Genomic DNA, 6,000 nt, shown 5'->3' with positions numbered 1-6,000 from the left:
TGTCAGTGACTGCTCCTCTTCAGTAGAGGATGGGTTTCTCTTGTTTTTCCCTGCAATCCCCTACTCCAAAGAACGGGTGCCAGAGCAGCGCTCCAAGGAGCCCCTGCCTGTGCGTCTGCTGAACAGAATGGCCGTGCTCAGCTTGAAGAGTCTCATGGAGAACAACCTAAAGTGCACTGGGCTTCCTGCTGCAGTTTTGGTTTGTATTTCAGTTCTCTGTAGTCTTCATGGTGTTCTAAAGAAATAGGTCCCCTGAGAGATACACATTGTGGGTGAGCAGCCACTGCACCATCCGCCTCAAGCAGATCCATCTCCGTTTTCATCCCCTCACAGTCACTGTGACTCCTGCCTAGACCACTTGTGATGCTTCTTGATGCTAAACAAAGTCCATCTGCACAGGAAATGCTTTTGGCCCTCTTTTGGAGAAAAAATAAAAGCCTTTATTTTAAAATGTTCAGTGCCTGCAGTTTTTTTCTATTTTCACCAGTTTGAATTGGCTTGACATCAAAATACTGCCAGCTGACATTCCAAACTGGCTGGTCTATGTTTGTGTGCACAGAGCAAATGTGCCACACTGTGCCCATTTCCCGGGTGTCTGTTAATGTCCTGTTCAACAAAGGGCTGAAGGGAAGGACTCTCCCTGCCCCATGCGGCTCCGGGGCTGGAGCTGGGCTGGCAGGGGCCGCAGACCGTGCTGGGAGGCCCCGCCTCAGCCCCATCCTCCATCGTGTGTGTGTCTGCCTCAGCCCCATCCGCCATCTTGTGTGTGTCTGCCTCATCCCCATCTGCCATCGTGTGTGTGTCTGCCTCAGCCCCATCCGCCATCTTGTGCATCAACCCAGTCCAGCTCTGAAGTGAATGTGTTGCTGTTTTGTCAGCAGTCAGGGTCAGCACCAAAAACACCAATACCAGCAGGACAGTCTACAGGGAATGGCTGGCACAGGTTTGGCTCAAAGCAGCCTCTCTTTACTTGTCCCTGTCCTTTATCCATGAGCAAGTCCCCAGGGCCACACACAGCAAATGTCCAACAGCAGCTCCATCAGCCACTTCCTCCTGCTGGCATTGGCAGACACGAGGCAGCTGCAGCTCCTGCACTTCTGCCTCTTCCTGGGCATCTCCCTGGCTGCCCTCCTGGCCAACGGCCTCGTCATCAGCGCCGCAGCCTGCGGCCACCACCTGCACAGCCCCATGTTCTTCTTCCTGCTCAACCTGGCCCTCAGTGACCTGGGCTGCATCTGCACCACTGTCCCCAAAGCCATGCACAATTCCCTCTGGGACACCAGGACCATCTCATACACAGGATGTGCTGCTCAGCTCTTTTTCTTTCTATTCTTCATCTCAGCAGAGTATTTCCTGCTGACCATCATGTGCTACGACCGCTACGTGTCCATCTGCAAACCCCTGCACTACGGGACCCTCCTGGGCAGCAGAGCTTGTGCCCACATGGCAGCAGCTGCCTGGGCCAGTGCCTTTCTCAATGCTCTCCTGCACACAGACAATACATTTTCCCTGCCCCTGTGCCATGGCAATGGCCTAGGACAGTTCTTCTGTGAAATCCCCCAGATCCTCAAGCTCTCCTGCTCACACTCCAACCTCAGGGAACTTGGGCTCATTTGCTGTTAGTGCCTGTCCATTTTTTGGCTGTTTCGTGTTCATTGTTTTCTCCTATGTGCAGATCTTCAGGGCCATGCTGAGGATTTCCTCTGAGCAGGGACGGCACAAAGCCTTTTCCACCTGCCTCCCTCACCTGGCTGTGGTCTCCCTGTTTGTGAGCACTGCCCTATTTGCCCATCTGAAGCCCTCCTCCATCTCCTCCCCATCCCTGGATCTGGCCCTGTCAGTTCTGTACTCAGTGGTGCCTCCAGCCCTGAACCCCCTCATCTACAGCCTGAGGAACCTGGTGCTCAAGGATGCCCTGAGGAAAATGATGCCTGGATCTTTTCAGAAGCAATAAACTCCCTCTTTCCTGCTCCAGAGGCTTCAGAATACAACTCTTCACAATCTCGGACATTTTTTCCTATTTGTATATTTTCTCATTGGGACCTTTCCTGTTTCTTTTTCTCGTGTTACTACTTTGTGATGTCACATCCCATTTTCTGATGTCACAGACTCACCTTCTATGAAGTCACAGCTAGCTCTGTGATGTCACAACCTATTCAATGATGTCACACAGCTCACTCAGTGATGTCATGCAGCCACCCTGTAATGTCACAGCACACTCTATGACCTCACAGCCCTCTCTATGATGTCATAAAGCCACAGCATGATGTCACATCCTGCTCTGCAATGTCGCACACCCCTCTCTGTGATGCTGTAGCTGCTCAATGACCTCACACAACAAACTCTGTGATGTCATAGCCCAATCTGTGACTTCACCCAACCCACTCTGAGCTGTCACACAGCCCCTTTGTGACATCACAGCTGCTCTGGGGCTCTGTGACACAGCCACAGAGGTGCTGCTGTGACACAGCCCCCTCTGGGACAGCACACAGCCCCTGCCAGTGCTGAGCCCCTGTGAGCTCTGCCTGTGCCCTGCTCATGTCCCTGAGATGCCCTGGCAGTGCCCCAGCCCTGCTGGGCTGTGCACAGGAGCTGCTCCTGGGCAGAGCTGTCTCTCTGCAGCGCTGCCCTTGCCAGGAGCTGCCTCTGTGCCAGGAGCCCAGCCCAGCCCAGCAGCACAGACACAGCACAAGGACTTCAATGTCCCTCTTGGGGCTTGTGCTGAGGCCCTGAAAATCAGTCTCTGCCAGGGAGATGAAGAAACCTCTGCAGAACTCCAAGTCAGAATCCACCTCTAAAGTTTCTGGAAGTTTTAATGGGTCCCACTGAGGGTCATGACAGAGAAAGTGTCCCCAGGCCCCAGGCCGAGCAGAGAACTGCAGGCAGTGATGACAGGTGGGGACAAAGAGAAGCCAAGTCCTGGTGCCCTGGGGCACAGCAGCCTCTGTGCCACCAAGGGCTGTGAGCAGACACCTTGTCCTGAGGCCCTGGGGCCTCCTGGCACAGCCCCAGCAAGGCTGGGCACTGTCAGCCCCTTGTCCTGCCCTCAGCATCCCCCTCCCATCCCAGTGGCCTCAAGGATCTGCTGGAAGGAGTCCCTGTGGAGCCTTGGTCAGGAATGGCCTGGGGGGCTCCTTAATGCTTCCAGAGATTTACAGGTTCTTCAAAGGACTTTGGGTTTTGGTTTTGCCTTTGAGTCTCTGAGGGGTTTGTGCAATCCTGGCCTCTAATTATCTGCTGTAATTAGTCCATTGAGAGGCTTTGTCAGTAATGACACTCAGTGGGGCTCATTAATGCTCTGAAATACTCAAGGTGTTTAAGGTACTATGGATTTTCCTTCCCACACTGAGTCTCTGAGAGGTTTTTGTGCAATTCTGGCCTTCAGTTCTCTCCTTTAAGGAGTCCATAAGGAGGCTGTGTTGGGGATGGACATCAGTGGGACCCATTAATGCTTCCAGACACTTTGGGTGTTTCCTCAGACTTTGCCTCCTGGAAAGGTTTGCGCAATCTCCTCTCAGGCCCTGAGGTTCCAGGGCTCAGCACCAAATGCACCACGGGTCAGATCAGGGTAACACAAGTCCTGACAAGGCTGCGCTTTGATTTCCCCCAGGTCTGGTGCAGTTAAGTGATGCTTACCTTCCTGTGGGATGAAACTTGGAATTGCCACCATAATTGTTGTATTGTCAGTTTATTACTGTTTGGGATTTGCTTGCATTTCATCACAAGTGACTTGTGGAAAGAGCAAATATTCATTAAAGCATTTTATGTAGGGTTAAGTTTGATTCTCCCACTCAGGACTCAGCAGGAGTTTCTCCAATAAATAAAAGAAGCTTTTGCCTGAAGCTCCCACTGTGCCCAGGACAGGAAGCCCTGGGAGTGTCTGGGACATCGCGGCTCTTTGGCAGCCTGGGCACTCCTGGGGTGTCACCGTGGAGCCCCTGTGAGTGCCTGTGACAGATGGGTGCCTTTGCAGCCCAAGGTGCCCTGGGATGTGCCCATGGCATGGCTGGGACTGCCTCTGCCCACAGGGCTCTTGAGCATCCCAGCTCAGGCCTGGGGCCAGACTCCCTTGCCATGGCAACCATTTGCAGTCCCATTGCCAGGGCCAGGGGATGCCAGAAGGGATCCCAGAATGGGCTGAGTTGGGAGGGAGCCATCAGGATCCTGGAGTGCAACTGCTGGCCCTGCACAGGACAGCCCAACAACCCCAGCCTGGGCCTGGCAGCGCTGTCCGAAGGCTGCTGGAGCTCAGAGAGCCCTGGAGCTGTGAGCCTTCCCTGGGAGCCTGTTCAGTGGCCCAGCAGCCTCTGGGGGAAAAACCTTTTCCTGAGATCCAACCCAAAGCTGCCCTGAGTCAGCTCCAGCCATTCCCTACAGTCCTGTCCCTGGGCCCCAGAGGGAAGAGGTTCCCACAGCCCCCAGCCAGGGACCCGCTCCCAAGGCTGTTGCCAGGGCAGCCAGGGCTGGCACCAGATGTGATGCTCAGTTTCCCCGGGCTGGGCTTTAGGAATGGGATTCCCCAATTTCCTGCTCCCGTTAAAACCGTGCCGCCCCTGGCTGCCCTCCAGCCTCCCACTGAGAGTACAAAAGGCAAAGACCCCAGGCTGGGAGAAGAGGAATTTATTGGCAACAACAACAAGATAAGGAACAAACAGGAATAGAAACAATAGTGATAACAGAAGGCATTAGACAAACTATACACAGGGAAAACTACAAAAGCACCTATTGGCTCTTCCCAGCTACGTGTTTTCTCCTGCTTTGAAAGGACACCCTTCTCCTTGGGGGAGAGAGGAGTCCCTTTCCTGGCTGTGGCAATGACCTCATATGGGATCAAATAGAGTGAAGGGGCCATGGCCAGACCCTGACGTTCTTCAATCTCACCTCTCAACATTGCCAGGGGCAGGGAAAGGGACAGGTGTCTTCCCAATGTGGCATTTATTGGAGGATGAGGTTGGAGACTCACTCCTCCTCTTCCCACAGTCGGGACACTCACAGGGCTTCCCTTACCGGTGCCTCCGTTGGTGTCTTGTCAAGTTACAGCTCTGGGTGAAGCTCATCCCACACTGGGGACACTCGTAGGGCCTCTCCCCAGTGTGGATGCGCCGGTGGGTGACGAGGGTGAAGTTGTGCTTGAAGCCCTTCCTGCAGTTGGGGCAGCGGAAGGGCCTCTCCTCTGTGTGAATGCGCTGGTGCTGGAGGAGATTGGAGCTCCTCTGAAACCTCTTCCCACACTGGGGACACTCGTAGGGCCTCTCCCCAGTGTGGATCCTCTGGTGGGTGATCAGGTGGTGTCTCTGGTTGAAGCTCTTCCCACACTCCAAGCACTTGTGGGGCTTCTCCCCATCATGAAGCTGCTCATGGACCAGCTCAGAGCCCCGGCTGAAGCTCTGTCCACCTTCCTGGCACAGGACGGGTCTTTCCTCCTCAGAGCCCCCTGGGATAGGTTTGGAGCCCCTCCTCCTGCGGGATCTCTGAGGATTTTCCTCCCCATTAGATTCCTGTGCTGTGCAGACACTCAAAACAGCCTCTTCCACAAGGTTTGGCTCTGGGGGGTTGTCCTTCCTGGTCTCCATCCTCAGCTCCTTGTCTGCGGGAGGAAGGACAAGTAAAAAATGGCATTTGTCTCCGTGCCAGAGGGAAGGGGAAGTAGATCCCCTCAGTCCATCCCCAGCAGGACGGTGTTGGCAGTGGGGTTGTCCTGCAGCCGGGGGCCGTGCTGGGCTGGGAGATGGAGCAGGAGAGAGGGGGAAAGGGGCACTGACTTCCTCCTCACCTGCCTGGCTGTCCCCGTCCATCTTCCTCTTCATCGCAGCCTCAAGTAAAAAACTAAAAATTAAGCTAAAAATGCAGTAGTAAAAAAACCCAAAACAACAGACAGAGTCAGAATACAACCTGACACCCAGTTAGTCAGGGTGTTCATGGCTGCAGTCCTCTTGCAGTGACAGATGTGGTTGTCTTGAAACAATGATCCTTCGCAAGGGTGTAGTTTTCCTCTGAAGG

General features: G+C 54.2%; 1 pseudogene across 1 annotated transcript in view; it reads left to right on the top strand.

Moving 5' to 3' along the window:
- The first annotated feature begins 1,020 nt into the window (after positions 1-1,020).
- LOC310918360 (olfactory receptor 14J1-like) overlaps positions 1,021-6,000 on the top strand; it is a 537,521-nt pseudogene continuing 532,541 nt past the window's right edge. Inside the window, exon 1 of the transcript in view lies at positions 1,021-1,900. The product of the transcript in view is annotated as an olfactory receptor 14J1-like (transcript). The remainder of the gene's footprint in view (positions 1,901-6,000) is intronic.

Source organism: Zosterops lateralis (assembly GCF_965231275.1).
Source record: "Zosterops lateralis genome assembly, chromosome: 23".
Lineage (NCBI taxonomy): Eukaryota > Metazoa > Chordata > Aves > Passeriformes > Zosteropidae > Zosterops > Zosterops lateralis.
The sequence above is the reverse complement of the archived record's forward strand: the minus strand, read 5'-3'. Positions and strand labels throughout refer to the sequence as shown.